Source organism: Lagenorhynchus albirostris, chromosome 11, assembly GCF_949774975.1.
Source record: "Lagenorhynchus albirostris chromosome 11, mLagAlb1.1, whole genome shotgun sequence".
Taxonomy (NCBI): Eukaryota; Metazoa; Chordata; class Mammalia; order Artiodactyla; family Delphinidae; genus Lagenorhynchus; species Lagenorhynchus albirostris.
Window position 1 is genome coordinate 29062151 of NC_083105.1, and position 27556 is coordinate 29089706.

The window sequence follows — 27556 nt, forward strand, 5'->3', positions numbered from 1 at the left end:
GTCTGGCAGAGCAGGTGACTGATTAGGCCATTTTTAATGTGAGAGTTATGGATTGGTGGGCACAGTGAGGCAAGGGGTTTGGTTTGAGTATTGATGCAGAAGCAGTTAGTCTTGCTAAATGAGTTGTTTTAGTGTGTCTTCTAGGAACAATTTCCTGGTCCACGTAGCTGTTAATTTTTTGCCCAGTTCCAGAACTATTTAGCACAACAACAGGAAAGTGTGTTGATTTCAGTTTCACATCAGATGTAGTAAGGGCTAAATATGTATTACCAATTTTCATTAGTTTTTAAAATTATCATTATTTTATAGATGAGACTTAGGTTAGATGATTTTCCCACGGCCACACAGTCCAGTTATCATTATTGCCCACGTTTTGTTCATATCCAAATGCATTCATGTAAGTGTAGAGTTAACAAGGTCTGTACTTTAAGCATCTCCTTGCTCAAATAAGCCTCATTCTCTTATAGGAGAATTTTTCTTAATTTTGGTGTGTGGGCTTTCAGTTTTGTTTTGTTTGTATTAGTTCAGCTGGAATCAGTTAAGTTTGATGGAGCTGATGGTGGTATGTGAATGGTGTTGGTAGCAGCAGAGGAGAGGGACGGGGTACTATGAATATCCTCAACAACTCCCCCTCAAAACACAAAATATATGTCAGTTAGGCAAAGCTGTTCATCAGACCTATTGCAGTAAGAGGGAACATTACCTGGACAGTTTTAGTTAGGTCTCTGAAGGGAAAGTCAGAGAGGGATATCTATCAGTGTTGAGATCTGGTCACAACTGGTTTAAAGTGGCTTTTTCAAGACAGAAAACTGATTGAGATTAGACACAGTTAGTGGCATAAAACTGGTGGACGCAGTGAGGCAAGAGTTTTGAAGCAGCTCTAGTTAAGTAAAATATTGTTGGATAAGTGAACTGTTGGCCAGGTGAGCAATCTATTGTCCTAATAGGAGAACTGTTTGCCTAGTTGAGCAAACTATTTGCCCAAATTGGTTTGCACAAATTTCCTAAAGCCAAGAGTGAAATTATTTATTGGTTATATTCTTATCTTCCTGGGTGAGAACTTTTCTGAAACAAACACTTAAGCCATGTTGACACAGGTGGGCTTAGTTCTCATTCCTATTAATTAAGCTACACGGATGTAGGTGGGTTCAATTCTGAAATCAGACAGTGATGGATTATACTTGTGCTTATTCTCATTCCCAAGACTATTTCTTTTCTAAAAACCCCCTTTCGTATGTTAATCCTCTAATCAGGTGAGTTGTATGCAGATTGAAAAATTCAAAAATTTATTAGGTTAAACAATGTTACTCAGGCCACCAACTTAACTTATCATTGATTAACTTTATCTGCAGCCTTTGTATAGCATTTTTAATTTGTGGCAACTTTGTTAACACCTCTATCTTATAAAGTGCCAGTGTTTGTTTATTCACCTATGCACTAGAATTTTACTATCTTGTAATGTTGTGTCAGCTGGGCTAAGTCACTTGCCAAAGCTAAATGTCCCCTAGTCTTTTTCAGTTTGGATATATCTATGCCTTTTATTTATTAATTATTTTTTTCTACCTTTTCACGGTAAATTAGTTGGGAGATAATTCCGTTTTTTTCATGCTGCTGCTGATCTATTTCTTAGGGTTTCACTTTTACTCACTAAATAAAGAAAAGAAAAACAATTATACAATTGTACCTGAGCAAGCAGATAAAGCCCTAAGATGAATAGCCGTCAGGATCCACCTAACTACATATCAAGTAAAAAAGAATGTAAGCATTCTAAGCAGAAGCTAAATAAATATCGTTAGGGAAGGAGGAAGGAAGGGAGGGAAGGAGGGAGATAAGTAAAATTTTTTAAACTATTAAAAAAGAAAATCATTCTTTAAACAGATGTTTTGAAACATGATCAACAAAAATAACAAAAAGTTTTTAAATAAAAGGAATAAATCATTTGGAAAGGAGATATTCCAGATTTTAAATATAGATATCCAAGTGCATAAACTGTGTATCACAAATCAAGTTTGCTAAGATGCCATAGTAATTTAAAAATAAGAAACAACTAGGAAATGGTCAATGATCAACATTAAATACAAGTCTAATAAAACCAGTATGCAAAGGGACAGAGTATATCAGGCCTATGAGGACTATAAGCAAAATGCAGAAATAGCTCTCTCTAAATTATTATTTTTATAAATTTCATCTCCCTTGGTTAACCAATGAAGTTCTACAGGTGAAAGTTATAATTAAATACGCATTTCCTATCCATTACGGAGTGTACAAAAAGAACTATAAAATGAAATGCAAATGAATTACCCTTTCTTGGAGGGGAAAATAAACGTTAACAAGGAAGCTGTATGGTAACAGGAACCATAGACATCTGACAAGCCACTACCAATTATGTATTATAATTCACGTTAATAAATCAGCCTGTTTTTTTCAACTTTACATGTATTCATAGCACTTTATATTAAGTACAGAGAAAGCAAAGCCAGCAACCAGCAGCTGAGGCAGATCCTTCCAACATGGCAGCCAGTGGCAGTCAGTTAACTGCACCCTTGTGGCAAGCTCTTTCTTGAAGGCAAGTCTCACAGGAGCACGTTCATGGTTATCACAGCCTCACCTTGTGCCACGTCTCCCTGTATGCTGGGGAGCAGCTCCTCAGTGGTCTCCATGGGACTCTCTTCCTGAGAGAAAAGCTAGAAGGAGGTTAATGGGGTAAACTGCAATCACCATCGCCACAGTTGGTCTTGGGGCAGCAACTGATGCTCATCCAGTCTCTCCTCCGCTATCCATTCCAGATTCTAGCAGTTCTAGTTATCTTACCTGATGGTTTGACCTAAATCTTCATTGCTGATGGATCTGAGCCCTTGGCAACCATTCTTAGCAGGAGTTGTTGCTCCTGTCAATTCATAATTAGAGTGGGACAAGGGAGTATGAGGAAGTGACCACATTCCACACATACTCCTCCTTCTACTGTTGAGGGTCAATTCCTCTGGTATGACGGCAACTCTTTCTCTTGCAATCCTAAGTGCCCTGGTAACAGCAGCAGTGTGTAGTTCAGTACTACCCTTGCTGTTCCCCTGGTAAATGTGCATCCTTTAAGGCAGGGTTTCTCAACTTTAACACTATTGACATTTGGCAGGAGGGTTGTCCTGCATGTTGTAGAATATTTTAGCATCATCACTGGCTTCTACACAGTAGATGCCAGTATTTCCCTACCCAATAGTGATGGTAAGTGGGGCCACCCTTGTTTCCATCCCTTGGATTTCAGATCCCATATATTCTTCCTATTTGGGACACAAAGCAGTATAGAGACCTCTGATTTAATGTCAATATCACATTATGAAGGATGGCGTGCCATTCTTTCAGACTGTTTATGCTGAGCTGGTGCTTCAGCTGGGTCTTTAGAAGCATGTTCCAGCTCTCTGAGTCCAGTTACTTTTGGATATTGTGATATATGATGCTGCACCTTCTCTGCTGTGAAGTGGGCCCATTGGTTAGATTTTTTTATTGTTTGGGATTTAATGTTTGTGGATCAGGCATTCCATAAACCCTGGACAGTTGAGCTGACTGAAACTCAAAAGGTAAACCAATACTTGTAATAGATATCTATCCCTATCAGGATGAACCATAGGAAAGGTGTGATGTAGTCAACTTACAACTAAGTCCCTGGTTGGTTTCTTCAAGGAACAGTGCCAGATCATGTGCTCAGTGTTGGTCTCTGCTGGCTACACAAAGGTAACAGTAGGTAGAATGGCCTTGGTAAGTTGAAGTCCATGCCCTTGGGACCATATATAATCTTCATCTCTCCCACCATGTCTGTTCCATTCATTTGCCCATTGTGCCAGTTCCAGGGAAGCCAGTGACGAAGGCCATCTAATGTCAACTGGCTGAGTCACTTTGTTTACATGGTTAATTCAGTGCCTTTTCCATGTTGGATGTTTTCTCATAGCCATTACTGTATGATACAAAACTCTTCACATTTTATTTCCACTCCAGTAACGTCCAGCCACCTGCTTCTGTGCCAGACTTCCTTGACTTCAATCTTCTAACCCCTTTCCTTCCAGACCCTTAACCAGATGGCTAAGTAATTGGTCACTGCACGAATCTCTCTCTCTCTCTCTCTCTCTCTAAATATAGTGTTGGCACTATAACCCTAACAGGCCTATCAGACACTGTGCTATTTTCTTTGTTGTAGGAGGCACAAAATGCAGCAATCTGTCTTTCAAATTTGAGGTAATACCCCAGTACAGCCATGACAACTAAACCCCTAAAACTATACTGAAGTGACAGGTCTGAGATTCTTTGTAGGGTTTATCTCCTACTCTCTGAAGCCCACATTGTCTTGCCAAGATTTCCAGTATGCTAGCCACATCTCACTCTTCCTGTCCAATCAGCATGATGCTGTCAGTACAATGCATCCATGTGATGTTCTGTGGGATGTCCCAATGGTCTAGAGCTCTTCACATTATATTATGTCATGGGAGGGAGTGTGATTAATATAACCCTGCTGCAAAACTGTAAATGAATACTGTTGCATGTGAAAACAAACTGTTCGTCATCTTCTTTTCCAATGGGAATACAAAAGAATGCATTTGCCAAATCAGTGGCTCTGTGCCATAGACCTGAGGCCTTATTAATTTGCTCTAGCGATGTTTCCACATTCCACACACCAGCTGTGATAGTCCTAGTAATTGGTTGAGCTTGTGGTATCTCTAGGATCCATCTTGTTTCTGCTGGGGCCAGACTGTGAATGAAAAGGAAATATGATAATGATCATCATTCTAGTTTTTTATTTATGTCACTAATCTTTGCTACCTTATTCCTACTGCACAATGTGATATGGTTTCTAATTTGCCATCTGGGCCAGTGGAGTCAAATTCAGAGGTTTCCAATTACCTTCTCCCACAATAATAGCTCTTACCATACCAGCCAAGAACCCAGTATGGGGGTTACTCCAATACCCACTGTATCAGTTCCAATTGTATACTCAGAATCTGAGGAAATGATGACTATGTTGGTCCACAGACCCAGTGGTGCACTGTGAGCTGGGATTTAGTCAGCACTTCACTTATTACCTGGCTTCCACAAGCCCCCACTCTAACAGAAGGGCCATGAGAATGCCTCGAATCTCTGGCTATCAGCATCAGCTCAGACCCTGTGTCCAGTACTTCTTGAATTATCTTTCCCAGTGTGTAGGTGGCCGTAAGTCCCTTTACGAGAGGACTGAGAGAACCATTACATTATTTACTTGCTTCAGTGTTGCAGAGTCCTTCATACGAGAGACCTAGTTATATTTTCAGTCGATGGGTTCCAGATCTGAAAATGATTTCAGCAACTAAACAGGGAATTGTGACTTTTTATCTGGAAGACTGTCCTCAACTTCCTATTCCTCCATTCTTGACTATTTCTTGTTGTAGATATTAATCAGCCATCTTTTTGGTTGCCTGTGTATTCTGCTCTTAGGGATACCATGCTCAACTGTCTCCATAACTCCCTGGAGGTCATACCCCCTTCACGGCCCTTCTGACCTTGCTGGTATTAATGATCATTGTGGTCCCCAAGCTTCTGGTGGTTAAGAGCTACCACCTGGCTTCTATTTCTTTGCAGTCCCATTGTCCCCAGTGACATTACATGCTCAGAGCTAGTTTGCAGAGAAGGACCTATATTGACCTCATAAGTCATGATGGTGCTATAATCACCAGTACATTTCTTATATTCATGGCGCATGGTGTTCTCTGGGGCCACCCATAAAATATAATCTTCTGATGAGCCTTATGACCACACGTATCCATTCCAGCAGGCCCACTTTCCTCACTCTCTTTATTCCTTCCTCTACTCTCTGCCAAGGCATCAAGAAATCCACTTTGCTCTGTGGATTGGCCATCATTTTCCATGCTTCCTACCTCAGGGGTCATTGGCAAGGTTTTATGCCCTTTGTCCTCAGAGAGTATCTCCAAGTCAATGAATTCTTGTCCTCCTTGGTCAAACACCCTCAAAATGAAAAGCTAACTCTAAGCCCAGATGGTTTCACTTACGATTTCTACCAAACATTTAGGGAAGAAATGAAAAATACTAATTCAACATAAAATCTTCCAGACAATTGAAGAGGAAGGAATACTTAATGACACATACCCATGATGAAATAATTCTAAAATCCATAGAGAAATGAAAAAAAATAAAAAATAGTTTAAAAAACTTATAGTAAAAAGCTAGAAAAATGTATAGTACATGACTTCAAGACTTATAAATCTGTAGTCAACAAGACAGTGTGAGATTTACATAAAGGTAGACACATAGATCAATATAATAGGATGGAGTCTAGAAATGGATCCACACATATATTCTCAATTGATTTTGAACCAAAGTTCAAAAGCAGTTCAGTGGAGAAAGGATAATCTTTTCAACAAATGGTGCTGAAACAATGGATATCCATATGCAAAAGAAAGCACTGTCCATACCTTGCCACTTACACAAAAATTAACACCAAATGAATCATAGACCTAAGTATAAAATCTAAAACCATAAAAGTTCTTTTAGGTAAATATTTCTTAGATACAATGCAAAATGCATGATCAATTTAAACAAACCATAAATTGGACTTTACCAAAATTTAAGAAATATAAGTAAACAACTTTTACTCTATGAAAGTCACAGAGGTGACTTTCCTCTGTGGAGAGGATACCAAAGGTGTTGAGGTCCAGTCTCTTAAGAGAATGAAAAGACAAGCCATAGACTGGAAGAAAGTACTTGTGAATCACATACATGAGAAAGTACTTATATCCATAATATAGAAAGAACTTTCAAAATTCAATGATTAGGAAGCAAACAATATGATTTTTTTTTTACCAGCAGAAGGTTTGAACAGACTCTTCTCCAAAGAAGATACATGGTAGACAAATAAGCAGAAGAGGAAAATAATAATTATGATAGTGATGAAATAATAATAAATTTAGAAAGTAAAGCCTGTAAGGAAGTTGTTACTGAGTAAGGATTATTTAATTTAGCAATTTGAATTGGCTCTTCCAAGTTGGAACCAGAATTAATTAAACTGTGGGCATATGTGAAATTATAGGTGAGCCCTTTCTGCTACCATCTTTGGTTGTCTTTACTCATGGTCTTATGTTGGTGGTAGCAACATGCAAAGTCAGGAATTATTTGGTTTAGCTAAGCATAAAAATTGATTCAGTATTTGCTCTGGGAAGATATAAATTTTCTCCGCTGCTTTTGCAGTTTGTTTATAATGTTTCTTAGTTGTAAAACTACAAAGGCCATTCCCATGGTAGAGATAGAGGGGATGGGATGGAGAGGAGTGCTTCCTGAATAACAAATTAGAGGGAGAGTCAAGAAATTATGTTGAGCTGTTAACCTCAAAAAGAAATGGTCTAATTATACATTGGAACCATTTATCTTGGAAATATCATGCAGCCCAGGGCTTAAAGGGAAAGGGCCAAGGATTAGATCCAGAGAGAAACCTGTGAATTTGTTTCTACAGTGTTCTGAAAACCCCATCAATAGAAGCAAAGGGGCCCACTGGCCAACTGAGTTGGTCTTAATACCTACTCTGTCCTTGGCATCAGCAGACAGGGGAGTACGTACAGTCCTTTACAGAACAGACATAGTCTGTGAACTCTGAGTTTACAATCTGTCGTCAGCATTTGGGGGTATAAGGATAAGGCTTCTATACTTATACTTTTTTTTTTTTTTACTCAAAATCAGGTCAGATTGCTGGATATTAAGTTCATGTAAGCCAGTATTAACTTTAGGCCATGTCATAAAAATTGAAACTGATCCCACAAGTGACCCAGATACATTGAGGGATCATCCTGATCTCCAGGGACAGACACTTTGTATCTAGATAATAAGGCCTAATTCTCTCCCAAAGTTCTTCTCTAGGCCAAAGACAAGATCCCTTGGTACCAAGTAAATAACCATGTTATCAAGTAAGAATTGACTGTTTAGGGTGAGCAGACTAGCCCACCCACAAACCCTATATGTGTCTTTTAACTGGCCTCTGCTCCAAAACATTTTAAACAAAGTATGCGTGCCATGAATTTCAAACTTGTAAAGCTTCTCATGTACATCTTCACATAGAAAAAATAGATAAAAATATATTCACATGCTTCCAGGACTTTGGGGAGTTTTCTTCTCATTTCCTTTCACTCCATACAATAATGTAGAAATGCCTTTATCCCATTTGGCTGACCTTAATGTTATTTAATTATCATTTTATTTAAGTTACCAAATAGACCCTAGGATTCTAACATATATATATATATTTGAGCATATTTGTAGTGTGATCTATTTTTAATATCTTTTATAGAATTTGATATATTTTGGTAGGCTATTAAAAGCAAGGGTTCCCTTTGTGCCAAATATTTTTGTGTTAATAAATGTAATATTCTGGAGCTGTATGTTATACTATTAATAATTAATAACAATTTACTGAGCACTTACTGTGTGCAAAGCAGTGTGTCAAGTGCTGACATAATTTAATTTGATCTTTAAAACAACTCCATACTGAAGGTATTATTGACACTTTCAACAGATTGGGAAGTTGAAGTTCAGGAGAGTTAAGTAAACTATACAAAGCCCCACTGTCAATATGACCCCAAAGGTCCTTCCTCTTAACTTCTGTTCTATATCACCTCACCACATTTAAAATTCCTTTGTTCTCAAGAAGCTAACATTCCAAACAGATGTTAATGTTATTACTTTTTCTTGCAATTTTCACTCATGGTTTCACCTAAATTTTGGGTCATCTCTTTTTTTTTTAATTTAATTTTATTTATTTTTTTATACAGCAGGTCCTTATTAGTCGTCAATTTTATACACATCAGTGTATACATGTCAATCCCAATCGCCCAATTCATCACACTGGGTCATCTCTTGCTTTGGTTACATGCAAAATTGGCCAAAGAATTAACACCCATAAAAGGAAGAGATTCTGATGAAACTTCTACTGACTATTGATCATTTCAGGACTTTAATGGAAGAAGTTTATTTCATATTTCAAAGGGAAGACAAGTACACTGTGAATAGTCTTTTATTAAGCAGCATTCTAGACAGCAGTCAAACTAGGAGGACTAATGTAATTACACATGTTCCCAACTAAAGCACATTAGTCATGTTCTATTTTAGAAGAAGAGCCAGGTTTGGGGTAGGTGAGAAAAACAAGTGGAATGATTGAACCACTAATTTGTTCTGTATGATACACATAAAGCAAAGGTGCAAAGTGGAAACAAGGTGAATGAATGTGTTTTCATCTGAAGAACACGTCCTTTGGTTTTTGCATTTTTCATGACCAGCCATATATAATAGCCACCTACATAGTACCAAATTAATTGTTCATTTTTATTCTAAAATACCAGCAGTTTTTAGTTTAGTTGTGTGGTTTTCCTCTTAGAAAGGATGAATGAGTGGCATCTAGTGCATAGTATGGGGACATAGATCCAGTTTATATTTTTGATGTATAAATTTCAGAGTATTTAGCCTCATGTTTGGCATAAATAACTAAACAAACATATAATTACAAAAATAAATGTATTTCATGATTTGGAGCCATTGCATGTTTGAATAAGAATATCATTTTGTTAGGAAGCAAGTTGGGGCCCCTAAAATAGCATCATCCACCTAGAAAAAGTTTTTGAGTGTTTATTTAAAAATTTTTAAAACACACACACTTGGAATCACTTTCTTGAAAATGTTTAATAACTTCTGATTAAATGTGTTTTAAAATGTTATGATGTGGTCATTTGGGTTTTGTACTTTGAGATGGGCTATAGAGTTAAGGCTTTAGAAAAGATAAATTCTTTATCATGTTCTATATTTTCTGACTGGAATGCTTACCCTGGTAACAATTGAATGAGCAATTTATTTCACCCAGAAAAAAAAATTACGTATCATTAAAGAGAAGCAGGAACCCAGCTAGTAATATGGATAAGAAAACTTTTCCTAATTAGGCAAGAGACTAGCTTTCATGAAGATCAACATCTTCACATCCTGGCAAATTAATCTCTCTTAGCAGGAACTGGAAAGAGGATACTGTCTTTATCTTCCACAAAGGGCAGTGTTATTTTTGTGATATGAGAGATGGAAGGAAGCAAGGGTGAGAAAAGACAACCTAATTCTGCCCTTTGATTAACTAACTATGAGCTTCTTGAAGTAAGACAACAGATAATGAGTTTCTTTTATTTCCTATAATTCAATGCCTTGCAGAAGGTAGAGGTATATGTGTGTTGTGTGTGTGTGTGTGTGTGTGTATTAAACCTTCTTTCATATTGGCCATTAGGTTTTGCTCCCTAAAAAGATGAACAAAAAGCATAGATTTTACATAAAAACAGTATCACAGCTATGAGAAAAAAGGAAATATAATGAATGACAAGTTTTATTTCAAGGAAATATAAAGATGGAAGGCACATTTTTGTCATAACGGGATAAAATGAGGAGGATATTAAGAGATAATGAGTAGAAGAAGAGTGAAAAAGGTAGCAAACTGTGCAAAGGAGTTTATTGTAAAACAGGTGTTGGTGGTTTTCTTTAATATCGTAATGTTTGGAGTTATTTTGTGTTGTGATGAAAGTTTTAGCTGTTTGAATCAATTGTCGAAAGGACTTTATGTTAGTCAGAAGTGTTTAGGGCGGCCATGGAGGTATGATGCACAGACTTCCTTTCAAAAGAAAACCTGTCAAAAGAAGTACAGTTAAATCACAGCCTCCAGATCCAGGTGCCTTCAAACTATGGCAAACGTGAACATGAGCCAGGGCCTCATGTTTCTTGCACAGTGCTCAGCCAGAGAGCGTGGCAGTGGCAAAAGAGCCTCAGTTCTGAGGCAGAACAGGACTCCTCAAAAAGCAGTCTTTCCAATGAAGCTTCCCATGAGGTCAGCTGAGATTTTCTGAGCTGCACTGCTGTGTGAGGCTTACCCTACCCAATCCTCTGGCCTTCCTTCCCTCTTTCACAGGAGCCAGAACTTTATCACAGTTGGAAGGCTTTCCTTGGATGTTCTTGCCCCCTTTACCTTTTTATGTTTCACAGATATTTTTTTTCCAATACATTTTTTGGGGTTTTGTCTTGTTTTAGTTTGGTTTTTTTTTTTTTTTTGCACTTTTAACTCAATGGCTTCTGCTTCCCCAAAGAACCAGTTGACATGATTGACACTGTAAGTGCTTTAGTATATCAGTGAATAAGATAGAGTTTGGCCACTGGATCATTTGCCACCTACCAGAAAATGAGGATCCCTTCCCAAGTGGTGTATGGATCATGGATAGTTTCTGGCACAAAACAGCAGTCCAGCTGATAAACATTTCACCAGTGGTGACTTTGGAGAATGTCTTGTTGAATGTGAATTCCCTAGCTAGGACAATATTCAGGTATTTGAAAAATATGGAGCAAAGAACCAACAGAAAAACAGTGGAATTACCTGATTATTAGTAAGTTATACTGTAGACCTAAAGAGAGTTAATGAGAAACTGAACATGGTTAAGAAGTAGCTTAAATGTAAGTATGAAAGCAGGAAGGCTTCTTGGGTAGCTTTTAAACAGTTTCTTATCTTTTGCAAAAGGAGAGTATACATAGTTGGAGAGAAAATTCAGAATCTGGTATTTAGGGCCACTGAACTGCAAAGATGATTAAATGTTCAGTTGAGGAGTGTTCTTATGATAAGGTCAGAACTCTGCTTAGTAAAAGTTGGGGCATAGAAACATAAGATGGGCACATCTGGGTGAATTCCCCCACAAAGCTATAACCTGAATACCTGCAGAGTTGGCCCAAACACCTCTCTGAAGAGCTAGACATTTTCCCTTGCAGGAAGATAGTTTAGAGGCTGATCCCACACAATGTAAAAGAGACATCCCTCAGGAGTTGCCTCTATCTTCTCTCCTGGCTTCTAGGCTGAAAAGTATTGTTAAATTCCAACATAACCCAGCTGTGGAATGAAAACATACTGGTATTGATAAACAAGAAAAGAGATAATCACCCCATGAATCCTCAAGAATTAACCAGCATGTATTATCAGGAGTCAGGAAAGTATCTGTGGGATTGGATTTTCAGAGTATGTGGTCAACAGGCCTGGAAGTTATGACTAGAAAAGTAAGAATTTATTGATGTGGGGGCATTTTCTTGAAACATGGGATTTAATGTTCTGGTAAGGATCCCAGGGCATGGAAAAAATTTTCCAGAAGAATGGGTCTTAGAAATCTGGAGAAAGTCTTAATAATATTGAAATTCCTGAATTGCCACATAAGATGGTGGAGGCGTAAAATGGGTAAAAGACTCTGGGAAGGGGGTATGTTGGAATGGATATATCATGTCATGCCAAGAGACCTGTCAGAGTAATTTTTTCCATGGAAGAACCCATAGGGCACATAATTCACCAAAGCCATGGGGAATGTGCTGGTGAGACACCAGAATCATTAATTTGCTCCATCATGGCTCTTTTCTGAGGATCAGGGCTGACAGTGGCAAAACTGTTACATAGGTTAGTGTGTTAATAGTGATGGAGATGATGGGAGCCTGAAGTCTCTGGGTCCAGATGGCCATGCTTAACTGCTGTAATCAGGAGGCTGCAATGACCATAACAACTAGCAAGGTCGGAGGGGCAACCAAAAAGCCTTCATCTGCAGAGAGTTTATGTGCCATCAGAAAAGAAGATTAGAAACAGTCTGCATTCACAAGGAACCCTCAGCAATATAATGAACATTTTTTTCTAAATTTTGACTGTGTTAACTCTCCTGCCCTCTGTCATAATATAGTCCAAAGATATCAGAAACATCAGGAAATTTCACAGAACATGACATTGTTCCATTATACTCAAGTTGATCAAGACAGACTAAGAAAGCAGTGGCTAATGAGCTCAAAGCCTTGGTAAGACATACAGGCTCCAAAATGGGATAAAATCTACAAAGTGTCAGGACTTGCCACTTGTAGTCAGATTTTATGTGTCCTGTGTCTATAATGTACTGGGTTATCCCTGTCAAAGTAAAAGACAAATTGATGTATTTTTGTTTTGTATCCCTGCCACAAAGAAGGAGGCACAAAAGTTGATAGTCCTCTTTGAGCTCTGTGGACAACCCATTCCACACCTAAGAATAGTGTCTGGCCCGTATATGGCCACAGAAGTCTGCCAGGCTTGAATGCAGTTTGGAGTAGGAAAAGGCTCTGTAGCTGGTCTAGGCTGCAGTGCAAGCAGCCCTGCTGCTTGGACCGTACTATCTGGAAGACCCTGTACTATTGGAGGTGTCAGTTATGAAGAAAGGGGCAGTTTGATGTATATACCAAGAGCCAGTGAGAGAATCACAACATTGACTTATGGGATTTCCGGATCAAGATCATACTATCTATAATGGAGAATTATAAATCTTTTAAGAAACATCTCCTGGAGTGCTCTGGGGTACTTGTAGAGATGCAATATTTGACTATCAAGTCAAACAAGTGACTGTGAACCCTTAGCTTCCAAATTCAAGTGAACTCAGTAGCAGTCCATCATAAAATAGAAATGACACATCTTGAATCTAGCCAACTAGAAAGTGTGAACAAGCTTCATGTACAGGAAATCCAGGCTCCCAACTGATCCCATCTGGTTGAACTAGTGTTCTTCCCTCACCATGCAGCTAAGGTCAACTTAAAATGGTACATTTGGTCATATACTTTGTGCGGGATGAGATGTAGCTTGAGGTAAAAAGATATATGGATTCATGGAAAGGGGCCAGTAGCCTGGCCAACTGGTGAGAGATCTAGATAGAAAAGGATCAAAAGATTAGGTTAAATGATAACAGATGTGGAAAGGTGAGGTAGAAAGATGTTGATGGATATATGGCAGCAGGCAAAAGTATAAGCTTTATTTTATCCCATATTAATTTCTATTAGAAAGCATTCAATACAGAAGAGGCAGTGAACAACGAAGTTTAAAAAAAATGGCTCTGTTAGTTGATATTAGCCAGTGTCCATCACTGGTCACTCCAAAACAGGCACAATGGGCACATCAACAGAGTTGCCACATTGGCCAACATGGATGCGAAGCCTGGGCTCCACAGTATGAATTCCTGTTTAATAAAGCCATTCTGACTACTGCCACCTCTAAATAGCCAACATATCAGCAATAGAGACCAACAATGAGCCCTTGCATAGCATTATTCCTTGAGAAGATCAACTGGCCACTTGGCTGAAAGTTGACTAGGTTGGGACCCTTCCTTCCTAGAAGAGACAGTGGTTTGTTACTTTAGGAAGAGATACCCATTCTAGGTGGATTTGCCTCTCCTGGCTGCAGATCATTGGCTAGCACTACTATCAGGAGGCTTAAGGAGTATCTGATCTACTGAGTTGGAATTATGCACAAATCTCTGCAGTGAAAGTCCACTTCACAGTGAAAGGGCTACAGAGGTGAGCCATGAAAATGGGGTCCCTGGTTGTATTGCATACCACACCATCTAGATGCTGCCAGCCTGAAAGATAGAGCACTGGAATGACCTGCTGAAGGCTGAAGCTGAAGCACCAACTTGGAGGCAGTGCTGTGCAAAGACTGTGTACAGGCTGAACTGACTACCGAGGCGACAGAAAGCCCAGAGGCAGAAAGTCTGAGGGTAACATGTCTAGTGCTTGAGTTGTGATGCTGTCAGCATCCTCAAAACTGCCAGAGCCAAATGTGGGCTTTGAGATAATAGAAAAAATATACATATTGGTCTCTGCCCCCAGTTCCTGGCACAGAACTCTTAAAATTCTTTTAATTTCCTAAGTAATGAGAACGTACACAGGAGTGTCTTTTGTTTTAATATTTGGCCTTTGACCCTCGTTCCTAATATAGAGCTCCTAAATCCGTTGGAATTTCCTGAGTGATAGGAGTATCCTTTGTTCTAATGAGAGGACTACTGGGGGCTCCTGAATGGGGGCTGGTCAGCGGAAAGTCCAAACCATGATTAGAAACTTGAAATTTTCAGCCCATTCCTCATTTTCCACAGAGGGGAGAGGTATTAGAACTGGAGTTAGTGATCAATCATGCCTATGTGATGAAGCCTCCATAAAAATCCCAAAAGTACTGTACAGGGTTTGGAGAGTTTCAGGAAGGTGCTGTGAGAACTCACTCTCCCTCCCCCCATACCTTGCCTTATGCATCCCTTCCATCTGGGTTTTCATATGCATGCTTTGCCAGGTCTTTATATAATAAACTGGCAAACAGAAAGTAGACTGTTTTCCTGAGTTCTGTGAGCAGCTTTAGCAAATTAATCGAATCTGAGAAGGGGGTGGTGTGAGCCTCTGATTTAGTGCCTATGAGTCAGAAGCACAGGGGACAACCTGGACTTGCAATTGGCATCTGAAGGGGCGGGGGCAGTCTCGTGACACTGAGCCCTTAACCTGTAGGATCTGACACTATCTACAGGTAGATACTGTCAGAACTGAGTTAAATTGTAGAACACCCAACTGGTGTCCCGGAATTGCTTGGTGGGTAAAAAATACCCACCCATCTGGTGTCAAAAGTGTTGTGAGTTTGGTAATAATGTGAGAATAAAGGCGAGACACGGGACTTGTGCAGGTTTTCTTTACATGGGTTCAGGTGATATACTATGTGATACCAGGTGTTTGCATCAAACTCAGTTCGCATTTGAGTTCCTCCTCTCTGCCATGAAAATAGCAAGTCCCAGGGGAGAGCGGCTGCTTCTTTAGTCTAGGTCTAGAATGAGAAGACACGAGGAGCGAGATCCAGTTGAGCCCTAGTCCTCATGTAATATAAACAAAAACTAAATATTTATGTCATAAGCCACTGATATTTTAGAGTTGTTTGTTATTTCACCCAGAATTGACTGATATATTAACCAAGGTTTGAGTTGAGGGTGTTGTACAGATTTTTTAAAATCTTTTTCTGTTTTTTCTTTTTAGTGCCAGAAGGAAGAAAATAATAGAAGGTTCACCTTTGATATTCAAAATGGTATAGAATTTTCATTATAAAAATCATGAATAATGGGCATTTAAAATTTCTATTTAGCTGCTTTTTATAGGTTTACCTAGAAAGACTGCATTAGTATTCCATGATATTTCTAACTTGAAAAGTATTTCATAAAGAGTATTCTAGGAAGTTTATCTATTTAAAACATGCCATCTCTAAAAACAAATTTAAAATATATAAGGACCTTTGAACAATCAATAAAGCATTTCAGAGGTTATTTTTGCAGACTTGGGAATTTGGTTTTCATTGTAATCCTCTTCAAAATTCATTTTCATGAAAGAAAATACTCATTTAAAATCAATAATGGTAAACAAATTTTTATTCATTTAATATTTTAAAATACTAAAAAAATAAACTCAACCAATTATAATTTTAAGAAGATAAAGACAGTCATTCAAGTGATAGCTAATAAATCTGTACTTTAGAGCAAACCAAAATATAGTAGATAGCATAGAGTTTTATAGAGTATTTCAGCCTACTTCTTAATAAGATATAATTTAATAATCATCACAGAAACTATTCATTATGTATGAAATTTAAGTGAATAGCAATGTTACTTATTCCTTCAATCACTAAATAAGAAAAACAACATAAAATACCATTGAGTAATCTGAATATTTCTTTCCTCTAGGGACAAGGAAACTTTTAACAGAGTTGTTTTTCCAGTTGCTTTCATCAGATTAAAGCTTCTTCCCACTCTGCCCTATACTCTTTCAAAATCTTTTGACCTAAATTGAGGCCAAATTTAACATGTTTAAATACTATTTAAGAACTGGGGAGAAACTATCAAGCAAAAACTTTTGCTTAATGTTCCCAATGTGCTTTGAGTTTAAAGCTTAAAGTCCACCCCAGCTACTTGAAATTCAGCTCATAGAGATTTCCCATGGTCAGTGCTCCTGAGGAATTCTTTTTGGTCCTTATTTTCCTTCTCCTTGTCTCTCTATAGAGTCTTCTTCCTGTCGTACACACAGTAAGTCACCAAATTAGTCCTAGTTTGCCAGGGACTTTCCTAGTTTTAGAATGAAAAAATCCAAAAATCCGGTATCTTCAGAAACCTCTGTGGCGTGGGCACATCAAAACAGTGGGTCACCCTTATCCAGTCCAACTCCAATCCTGTTTTTCCTCTTACCCAATTGACCTTTAATAGTAAATCTGCGGTGGTGTAAGAAGGAAAAAATAAGCGAGGATATGAGAATTAAAATAATGGAGATTAAAAAGGAATTAGGAATAGTAGGAAGGAATGAAGGAAGAATTCCACCCTGTTAAAGATGAGTACCCTTTCCAGAACAGCTAGCTGTTCTCAACTCCACATTCCCATTATCTTCTCCCCTCACTTATACATTTGATCTAAGAGCTTCTTCTGCCCACCCCTCCCCATCCAACCCCACTGCTCTTCCAGCCCTTTCTGGAAGAGGTGGTTGAGGACATTAGCCTTGAAGCCAGAATGCCTGGGTCCAAATTATGCCTCTACCAGATGAGTGCTGTGTGCAGGTCACTTGATCTCTTCGTCCTCATAAACTCTGGATGAAAGTAATGCCTATCTCTGAGTTGTTGCTAAAGAAGTTAATACATGTACAGCTGAGTAATTCACTATATTATTGATATTACTCTTCTCCAACTCAGAGATCAAGACAAAAGGTAGTCAGAAGCTTTAGCACTCCATGCCAGGCTCTGATGGGTGGGCCTACGTACCTCACCACCATGTAGCAGTGTTTCAGTGAGGAACTGATTCTGAGTTCTAAACAACTTACACATAAACTCTTGGGAAAGAACCTGCTCATAAGCATGAGATTGCCTGTAGATCAGGTACAATTTATATTGCACTTGTCATTCTCATGCTTTGTTGCTGAAGCTGATTTTATCTGAGAGTAAAAATCTGGCATAAGCCATTTGCTCATGCATTTTTAATTTATGGACTCAAGAGTTTGGAATAACATTCAAAGTCACAGATGCTTATCTGAACCAAACCCAAAATATTTTGAGGTTTTCATATCAGTCATAACCATCAGAGAACTATAAAAAAGAAAAAATCCTTCTACCAAAAAACCCAACTATAATTTACTTTTAATATTTATCTTCAGAAAAACTACCTCTAAATTTACAAACTATATCACATGTATGGATAGATTCAAAAATTATTTTGCTTCAGTGAAACTTGGGCAGAATAATGAATAGTCCCCTTAAAGGGATTCATTCAATTATTTCAGGGCATTTATAATCTACAAAATTTCTGAAGAGGACACAATTTTTAAGTAACAGAGGAAACCCCAGGGTACTTGGGATGGAACTGGGGATATTGGAAATAAAGAGAGGCTTTCCAGGTGCTCTAGAAGATAATTCTGAATAATTCTAATGGTAGACTAGAGCAGTGGGTAGCTTAGAACCCAAAGCTAGCTGTATAAGATAGATACACATAATGACAAATACGGCTTAAAATTAGTGGAGGTCCAGTGCACAAAGCTAAATAAATTTTACTGAGTAAGGCAGGCACAACTAGAAAGAGAGTCCAAAGAATGGAGCTTGATTAAATACTCTGAAGATTGGTCTGGAGGGCCTGTGGGCTTATGGGTAAGAAAATTTACAAGTTACATCTCTAATAATATTTGAAGGTCCATTAACTGAACCTTCCACATACTAAAATAAAATACCACCATGATTTTTTACTTTGTCTTCAGCAAATACATGTTTTAGATTTAAATGCAGATATCATAGCTAAAGTTGGCCTGAACTTAGGTTGAAAACCATAAACAACAAACAAACATCATGACTCTGACTAATGTATTAGGGAAGACAGTGCTGTCTGTTCTTTATTTAAGATGGGAGTTTGAGGAGAAAGAAGCAAAAGACCAAACGAGAAATGATGGAATCTGCATCTGTGGCTACATTAAGCCAAAGTGGTGGTGATGGTGGGAGGGAGCAGTTGATTTAATAAATTCTTTATTGTCTAATTAATTTTAAAAAGATTCTATGGATAAAGAAGATGTGGCACATATATACAATGGAATATTATTCAGCCATAAAAAGAAACGAAATTGAGTTATTTGTAGTGAGGTGGATGGACCTAGAATCTGTCATACAGAGTGAAGTAAGTCAGAAAGAGAAAAACAAATACCGTATGCTAACACATATATATGGAATCTAAGAAAAAAAAAATAGGTCATGAAGAACCTAGGGGCAAGACAGGAATAAAGACACAGACCTACTAGAGAATGGACTTGAGGATATGGGGAGGGGGAAGGGTAAGCTGTGACAAAGTGAGAGAGTGGCATGGACATATATACACTACCAAACGTAAAATAGATAGATAGTGGGAAGCAGCCGCATAGCACAGGGAGATCAGCTTGGTGCTTTTTGACCACCTAGAGGGGTGGGATAGGGAGAGTGGGAGGGAGGGAGACGCAAGAGGGAGGAGATATGGGAACATACGTACATGTATAACTGATTCACTTTGTTATAAAGCAGAAACTAACACACCATTGTAAAGCAATTATACTCCAATAAAGATATTTTAAAAAATAGATTCTATCAAAATAGTTTCAGAACTATCAATTAATTGGTGAGTTTTTAAATTCCTCATGAGTTGTTTTCAATGTGGACATAGCTCTAACTTCTATTTTGCACTAACTCCTTAAAACCAAACACTTCTGTATCAGCATGCCAACCTCTCTGTCACCACCTCCATGTCCCACCTCATTCTATTCCCACTCATCCTGTTTACAATGACTTTGCACATGCTGCTCCTTCTGCTTTGAGCTCCCTTCCCTCTTCTTAGTCTGATTATTTCTAAGTAACCTTCAAGTTTCAATTTATGTAACTTCTAACTGCAAAGCTTTCCTTGAACTGTCCCAGGTTTTCATCTATAATACTTCTAGATTTTGTATATAGGTCCATTATCAGTAGACAGTGATGTGATTGGTATCTGTTGTACAAGCATCGCTGAGTCCTTCTGTCACTGCAACGAATGGTCTATTTGTTTCCTTCCACCGATAGATGAGGAACCTCAAAGCAATGACAAATTCTTATGCTTCCTAATACAGTGTCCAACATACAGGAGGCCAGGGATAGACAGAAAGTTAGTTTCAGCTCTAGTATCAATTCTATTTTACTGGTGTGGGTGCCAGGAGTACTTATGAAGGAGGATTCTGATGTTTAGCCTGTTCTAAGAGGAAAGAATTCCATAATCAATTGGTGATGTCTGCCACGGGAGCTGGAAACTGGAAGTGGCAGTACATGTGCCTCACATTTGCTTCTTTACCTAGGCATTCTGTAACTGTTCAGAGAATGAATACATAAGTAAAACAAACAGTAACAGCACCTGGAATTTATCCAGCAGTTTTAGATAAAATATGCTTTACCAACTCTCAGAGCCTCTGATTTAAAGGATACATAACACATTAAGTACATCTTATGTCACTACTTACTTTTGTGTAAGTTTGGATATAGGTATTAATTTCCCTTAGAAGGGAATCTGAGGCTCAGAGTCCATACAGACATGATAGATTTTCATAAGACAAGTGCTATCTCCATAGTATCAAATACTCAGGGAGTCTGCTTTCTTCACTGACTTGACTAACAGATTTTACACAACCTGAAGATGACATGACCAGTCAGAAATAGGGCTTAGATGCTTCGATATTTGCCCAGTAGAGGAACCATATAATTTGTAGTTCATACTGGAACACTTTTGAGAATGAATGGGGTGATATTCATAATTATGCAGCAACAAATATTAATAATTACGCAGCAACAGGGGATGTAAACCAGGACCATTCTGGGAAATCTGGGATGTATAGTTACCCTACCCTGTAGAACCATTATTCTCATTCTCCAATATGATATATTGATGTGTTTGCTTTATATAGACCTAAAATTGTAATTTCCAATGGATTATCTATGGTTTCTTAAGGCACTATTGAGATGGCTTCTCGGGCTGCTTCTGGGCTTCACAGAAAAGGATGCTCTGATCCACTGTTAACCAAGATGTCCTGCTAACCCTGTAGCCCTACCTGTGATTCTCTGGACTTCAGATTTGTTGCCTGCTGCTTCTAGTTCTAGCTGTGTTTCTCAGGATCTAGATTCTTTGTCTATCCATAATGTCATCATTGTGGACTTCTTTGTAGAGTTACTTCTACAATTTTGTAGCAGCAATTCTACTAATTGTAGAGAAGTAACTCTACTAATTGTAGAATTACTAGACTTTTGGTCTTTGACCAGACCTCTCCATGCAGTGCATAGCTATGGTTTCTTGTCTTTTGTATCCTTTCGCCTTCAACTCCTATCTTCCCAGCTATGACCAGTTTCTCCCTGGCACCTATAACTGACTAAATCCTAAGTACTTATGTAGCAGTTAATCTCAAAATCTAACTTCCAAGTCAGTGCTCTTTCCAGAGACTGTGGTTCTGTTTCCAAAATGAACAATAAAACATGAGTGATACAGGTAATTTTGAAAAAAAAGAGAACTTGAAAATAAAAATTACCCAGGAGAGTACCCCAATTATCAATTTTGTTTTGGCACAGAAGACAAAGCCTGAATGGTCTTTGCCAAATCCCTCAAATGTTTATTAGATGGAGATTATAATAATGACAAATTCTAGTGAGTGTTTTGAAGAATAACGTTTAAATGAAAATGGCTTGCTTTATTGATGCTAAATGATAAACACCTAACTCCTTTATAGAATCATACTGAAGATTAGAGGAAGTAATGAATAACATAGTTGTTAGAAAGTATAAAGTATGGTTTTTGTATGACTTAAATCTCAGGTATTCAAGAAATGGCTTTTGTATTATTTTTCTTAACCTACTTTTAACTCCAAGACCCAATTCCACCATAGTGACAAGAATTCCTGTAGCCTTCCCAAAATAGTATCAGAGACTGGGAGACTTAAATCTTCCTGAACACAAGGAACACAGGGACCATCATGTCCCAGCTAACATGGTCACTTCTGATTTTTTCACTATCCAAGAGATCCCCTTGAGGTCTGGTAGCTCTCACATGCTTGTCTGACATTCTCAGGTGGGACTCTTTGGAGAGGTGGGAGCCTGGGTGTAGTCATCCTTCCCTGTATCCACCTCACTCTTTTGGGCTTCCAAGGTCTAGTGTTCAGCTCTGGAGTCATCCTGCCTCTCCAGCATTTGTCTGGGGACCAGGGCTCTGGTTCCACTGCTCTGGGGCCCACTGTCAATAAGACTCTCTCCTTAATTATTGGTGTAGGCCTGGAAACCAAAGCCAGGAAGGCTTTCAGTCTTCTGCTTTTTGCTGTACCACATTTGTCTCTGAAGGGATGAACCTGAGCCACAGAATCTATTACCCCTTAGAATGGAAAGCATGGGTGCAAAACAGGAAACAAGGGGGAAATGGGGAAAATAATATTTTTAAAACATACATTTTATGCAGACGTTCATATAAGGCTTCATACTGATGACCAGTTGAGAAAAGAAAGCACCTTTATTTCCTGTGAGGAATACTTTTGGCCTCTAAGAAGAGGAGGAAAGGAGGTTACTCTGTGCTTTTGACTCCAGCTTCAGAGTTGCACTGGCAGATAGGAGAAGATTTTTGAGTTCCTTCTTCTCTATTCTCCTCTTACAGAGCACCCTGATGAAGGGACAGCTGTCAGGGCTGGGCCTTGAGCAACTCAGCAGCTGAAGGCACCAGGAGATAAGGAACGGATAGCTCTCGCAGCCTCTTCCACTGAAACCACCCATCCTAAACTAAGCGCTCGCTGGTTACTCCCTCATGGGTAGTGTAACTACACAGTTGGTGAGAATTCCTTTAACTGGCTCTGGGCCAACATGATAAAACCAAAACTATAAAACTCACAAAAGTACTTAAAGAGAACAGTACCCACATTCTTTCTAGACACGGAATGTTAAAAACTACATATATACAGTCCTCTGAGGATTTAGTTGTTTAGGAATATAATTCCTAGGTTGATTTTTCCCCACAGGAAACTATTTTAAAGTGAATGCAAGAAAAAGGTATATCACCTCTCTAGTTTTTGTATGACTTGTTAGGAGAATAGGATACTCCTCTCAGCAAACACCCTTTCTCCCATCCATGTTTTATGGCAAAAGGTCTATTAGGGCTCATAAATGCAGTTGGGACCAATAATTAGCAAATGCGATATTTTTTGACTATGCATTTCCTTAAACAGGTAACTTTTAAAGAAATATTGCTCTTTGCTTACACCTAGTCACATAATAAAATTAGAATTCCATTTTACTGAGATGTTTGATTTACTTAGGTCTTTTATGTCACACCAAGAATAAAAGTTAATTAAGGCTTCATTTGATAGTCATTTATCAGAAAAGCTATATTGAAGACAAAATGCATTGAACCTGTAGTTTTCTGGGAAGAGAACATGTAAATAATGTATTTGCAATCTGTATTTCCTTGTCAGCAGTAACCTGTACAGGTTTTCTACACAAGAGATTAAAGTGTGCGTCCTTGTGTATTTCCTACAGCTTGGAGCCTACAAAGCGTCACACTGTCTTTCAGTTATCACCTGCTCAATAAAGCCAGTTTAAAACCATGAAATGGCTTATGAGCGCCTATGTGTTATGTAACATTTCTAATGGTTACTATAGCAACATTTTGTCCTGTACAACATTTCAGTTCCATGCGAAGTAATCTGTATTGTTATGGGATGCTTTGTCCCATGGTGATCACCGCAGACCATGCTTAAGGGTTTCAAACGCTGACTCCCCCACTTCCTTTTGTCCTACCTGGAAGGCACCTACCAAGCCCATTTTCTCCTTTCATGTAAGATTAAAGGGGGAAGCAGACTGAAGAGGTTCGTCAGCTGTGCAACAGCGACCCCTAGAGGCGAAATGCCTTGACGATGACCAAAACCTCCCAAAGCTCAATGCTTCTGCCTCATATCAGGTCCTGCTGTACTGTGTTTATCGGGCGAGCTATCACATCGTTAATCCAGAACTGCCTTTATTTTGAGAACAAGAGATATTTTTGATGCCCAGAAACCCAAGTCCAAAGTTTCGGGAGCTTTACTACCTACCCTCCACGGCACATAAATTTTTGTCTTCTCTTTGTGCGATTTAAGGGAATCGTGGGTGAGTTGCTTTCTGTTCATCAGCAAATCAGCGTAATAACACATTTGTGCATAGTCGGGACACTACGCCTTTGATTTGCTTTTTCCTTGGTCAGAGAAAACGCTTGGAAAATAATTTAAAGTATCAGGGAGAAAGAAAAAAAGAATCCTAGCGCTCTTACTTTTCTGGGTTTGCAAATGTTATGTAGCTCAAGAGCCCGGATGATTCATCCCCTGAAAGCCTGAGCGCTCCATTTGTTTTGTAGATTTCACTACCCCCTTTGTTCTGCTTCAAACCTTTCAGAGGGCTGAAATGCATTATTACCTTGTTAAATCTCAACCAAAATCATTTCTACAGCCTGAAGCTGTTTTGACGTGGGTTGAGCATCTCACACACAAAAGAATTGCTTTTGTTCCCAGAAGCTCTCATTGGCTGAATGGTCTTTGCACCGAGCCAATCAGAAGCTAGTTGTTAGGCTTGGCTGGCTATTTTTAGCCTCACTCTCAAAAATACTTGGTCTTGGAGAGGGTAGGCTGCAGAATGAGAGTAGCATAGTTGAAGCAAACGGCTAAATACATTTTGCCTGTCACGGCGTGTTTGGCATTTTTCCTTTAAATACTCATACGCTGTTACATTAGCATGTGTTTTTGTAAACAATAAATTTAGGAATAGAACTGCATTTCTCAGTTCCAAATTATCCTTTTAGTAAAGAGGCAGGAAGTCTAAGAAGTAGTCAATATTCCTTTTTTTTTTTAATCCAAAAGCATCTAGTTATTTCACAAATACACAAAAATACCAGTTACCATATAGAGAATACTGAGGTGGGGTTGTTTTTCAAAGAATTTTGATAAATTTTCATTTTGAGTTAATAGAAATTTTAAAGGACTTGCTCATCATGAATTATAAAGTCATAGTCATCAAATCATCCTCTTCCCTTGACCTTTAAAGGTGTATATAATTGTCCAAACGACTATGCACATGGTGTGTAACAATTAAAATCATAAATATTCAGTGTGTTCTATGCATGGTGATAAAGCATTCTTTTGATCGTGTTCTTTCATTTGAGCCATTACTCAGTAGGCACAAGAAGTATTTTCCCCAAATGCACTTGAAGTGACAAAGCATTAGAACACACAATTTGTTAATTATCTAATATTATCAGGAAATGAAAGTTGCCAAATGGGAAAAATCAGGCCCTAAACTTTTGTTTTCCATCAGCCATCTATTTAGCTGGGCAAGAAGGAGGCAGAGCCGAACTGAACCTAAATTTCATAACACAAAGCAATTTTATTAGCAGGAAGGGAAACCTCTTCTTGAGGGGGGGGGAAAGAGCAAATCTGTGTCTAATTCTAATTCTTTAAAATATGTTTAGGTTTTAGACTTCCCAATATTTATTACTTGGGCTTGGAATGTGACCTCATTTGCTGTCACTTGCTTGCTTGCTTGTTTTAAGAAAAATCCCTTTTTACTTCTGGTTGCAAGAGATCAGAATGCAATTTAGACATATAATAACAGGGAATCTGTAACGTGAGTATATCGGTTAAACTGGAAGACTTCGAGAAAGAGAAAAGATTCAAGATCCAAGCCTGGGATTGCAGAAGTGGTTTACAGTGGTCTTCTATGAGCAAGGATGGCCAAATATATGGCAGGTATAGGCCAAGAAATTCATGAAGAATTCTACCAGAGTGAATGGAGCACAAAGAAATTTTGGGAGGAAACTTTGCTCACTTTAAGCGGTACAGAATACAGTGTTGAGGGGAAACGTCCCCTGGGTTTCTGAAGATGAATTTGAATAGCTGAAATAAGGCACTTTGGGAAGAGTTATCTTCTTTTTTCGACATCAGTTTGGTGCACATTGGGACAGGTTTTAAGAAGGCGGCTGTAGAGTAGCTCCCAGGAGTTCAGCTGGGTTTTTGTAGCCAACCAGCAGCTAACAATTTAGTTTACTACGCAGTCTTAGTAAATTAAAGGAATCTGATCAATTGAGACCCAGCAAGATTCTTATTTGTTTGCCATGGCATAACATGTTGAACCCTAGCAGAAATTAACCCATTGCCATTTTCTATTCAAGACTTACATTTTATTTTCTCACTTTCCTGTGCCAGGTGTTTTGGCTCCAGACTTGGCCATCTGAGAAATTCCTTAGTTTTATACTTGTCTGCTTCAAAAAAAAAATACATAATAATAACAATAATGATAATAATTTTAGAATCATGTTGATTTCTAGTTTTCTCTATGTATTTGTATTTAAACTCCTTGAAGGCAAAAATAAATAAAATAAAATAAAAAGAATTTGCTACTCCTTTTGTATCTTAACCTCTCTACCTAGCATTTAGTTAGTCTTAAACTTGGGAGGTATGCATTTTGTTTTCTGTGGGACTTGAGGCACTTGTGGGAGGAGAAACATGCAAATTTGCACTTAACTTCTTCTCCATGGGGGTGGTGAGCAGAAAAGGGATAGGGTCTTGCTAGATACCTAAAGGATAGAGGAGATATGGACTGACTGGAGACACCAAAATTTAACATTGCTAATTTCATTTTTCTGTACCTACACATGATTCTGTTACCTGTGATAGTCGTTGTAAAAAGTGCACGATTACTAATTGATAGATAATTGTTCTAACATTAATTGTGAAATGTTTAAATATCTGGATTTTACCACTCATATCTACAAATGTATAGAGCCAATAAGCCAGACACAATTATAACAGGTCAAATTCTAGTTCTCCTTACAATGAAGTAGATATTTTCTTAGAGTAACGGAGTTTCCTGTGTTTTGGCAAAACTGTGAAGTAAGCCAAGCTCCTCATGGGTACTTCTGGAATCTCCTGCTTTCTTCTCACCTCGTGAATTCAGTGCCTTCAAGTCTTGTTTTAATTCTCCCTTCTGTGTAGCCTTACCAAAGGCCAACACTACCTCGTGCCCCCAAACACTCCCCCCCCATCTTCCAAATTTGCAGGTAGGAACAAATAGAAAAGCCTTTTTTCCTCTCTGTTTAGATTCAATTGAAAACATAGTAGCTGCTTCTAAAATTATTCATTATCAGTTTTGTGTGTGTGTGTGTCATTGAATACAAGTTTGTGGAACACAAGTGTGTGTGTGTGCGCGCGCGCGCGCACGCCACAGAACACATTCATTGTGCTCCTGGGTTGTCATCCTTTCATTCTGATTAATTTGTGTTCTCATAGAAAATCTGTGTGAATTACATTAGCTTTGTTGAGCCCATTGTGCAGGAAGTCAGTCTGTATAAATATTCTTCCAGGCTTAACAGTTTCACTTTAATAGGCTTAGTAGTTGCCTGTCACTTGTCGCTCAGCCTTTAAAAAAATCTTGTGAATGGTTGGGCAGATAATTTGTGCAATATTAAAATGAAAAGCGTAAAACATGAGAAGAAAATTAGAATCATGTGTAATTTAGTAGATTAGTTGTGAGGTAACTTTCTACAAAATTCCGAGGGTGTTGTAGGAAATCAGGATCTTTAGTGACATGAGGGTATCCCAAGTTGGGATCAGGGGAAGTTCAGGGGAAAAGATTTAAGTTGAAGTGCAACTCCATGCAAGGATGACTGACATTTGTAAATTTTAG